This window comes from Macaca thibetana, chromosome 9 (genome assembly GCF_024542745.1).
Source record: "Macaca thibetana thibetana isolate TM-01 chromosome 9, ASM2454274v1, whole genome shotgun sequence".
NCBI lineage: Eukaryota > Metazoa > Chordata > Mammalia > Primates > Cercopithecidae > Macaca > Macaca thibetana.
Genome location: NC_065586.1, coordinates 19723144 through 19724733, shown reverse-complemented (window position 1 = coordinate 19724733; position 1590 = coordinate 19723144). Strand labels below are relative to the sequence as shown.

The 1590-nt window shown below is 37.1% G+C and overlaps 1 non-coding gene across 1 annotated transcript; it reads left to right on the top strand.

Annotated features, from left to right (window-relative positions):
- Nucleotides 1-997: 997 nt before the first annotated feature.
- On the top strand, nucleotides 998-1101 carry LOC126963457 (U6 spliceosomal RNA). The gene has a single exon (XR_007729092.1). It is a non-coding gene; the product is annotated as a U6 spliceosomal RNA (small nuclear RNA).
- The last annotated feature ends 489 nt before the right edge of the window (nucleotides 1102-1590 follow it).

The following is a 1590-nucleotide window of genomic DNA, read 5'->3' as shown; positions in this document are numbered from 1 at the left end:
TGCTGGAGTGAGCCACCACACCCGGCCTATTTATTTATTTTTTAAGACAGGGTCTCACTCTGTCACCCAGGCTGGAATGCAGTACCATGATCTTGACTCACTGCAACTTCCACCTCTTGGCCTCCAGTAATCCTCCCACCTCAGCCTCCCTAGTAGCTTGGACTACAGGTGCACACCACCACACTTGGCTAGTTTTTTTTTTTTTTTTTTTTTTTTTTTTTTTTTTTTCAAGTAGAGACAGGGTTTCACCATGTTGCCAAGGCTGGAGAATATTTAGATTGATGAGGGTCTGAGACTTGTTCTTCCAAATGAATCAACATAGTAGTTCAATAGAAACTGATACTGTCATAAATACAGTTTGGAATGTAAAACTTATCAAACAGTTACAGACCTTGAGAAAATCTTATATTTGATTTTTTTTTTTTAATTTGGGGATTCCGTTAGGTCAACTTCTAGTTTTGTAATATTCTACAATTGGAATGAATCCTCATCATCATAACAGAGCTGTGTTCTGCCTAAGTAGAGAGTTCATCCAAATTATGATCAAGCTTGACAGAAGAACCTCTTCTCAAATCAGATTGTGAAGTAGGCACTATGACACTCGAATAAAACAGTGGAGTTACAGTAAAGGGAACAATATCCTCTTTATTGCCTTTTCTTCACAGTTCAGAACACAGACCAGTCTGGCTAATTTGGGAATGGTGACAGTAATGGTTTGTAAATGCATAATTAGAAGATTTTAAAAATTTTAACATTTCATACTTTAAATGTGAGGTAAAATCAACAGTGAAAATGAAATGCCTATCCAGGAAAAATAGCTCCAATTGGCTCATTATTCAATTCTGCGTTCTCTTTCTCATTCAAAAGGCCCGTATTTGCCTTTTCTTGTCTATGAAGATATTTTGGAGTCTAAAAGGATTGTTGTCACAAACAAGCTATAATGTATAACCTTGGCTACTTTCTTCAAGGGTGTTTTTAAGAATAAAATAAAACCCTGGTGCTTGCTTCATTAATATAGATACTAAAATTAGAACAGTGCAGAGATCAGCACTGTCCCTGTGCAAGGGTGGTTCACACATTTGTGAATCATTCCATATTTTTCAGTCTTTGTATTGGAGGAGATGAGAGTATGGAGAGAGGATGGAAAAGGGGATTCAATGGTACTTGATCTCTATCACGAATATTTTACTTATATTAATAAAAGTTCATCTTCACGTATGAATCGAAGTGTTAGTTGTATGTTGCTCTCTACTGTCTTTGTGTTTAAATATTTAAAAAATTTTACAGCAGTCATTTCATTTCCAGGTTTTTATTTCTTCTAATTTTATTTATTTATTTATTTATTTAATTTATTTATTTAGAGACAGAGTCTCAGTGTGTTGCCCAGGCTGGAGTGTGGTGGCCTGATTACAACTCACCGCAGGCTTAGCCTCCCAAGCTCAAGTGATCATCCTACCTCAGCCTCCAGAGAAGCTGGACCACAGATGTGTGCCACCACACACAGTTAATTTTTGTATTTTTTGTAGAGACGGGGTTTCACCATGTTGCCTAGGCTGGTCTCAAACTCTTGGGCTCAAGCAAGTCTGCCTG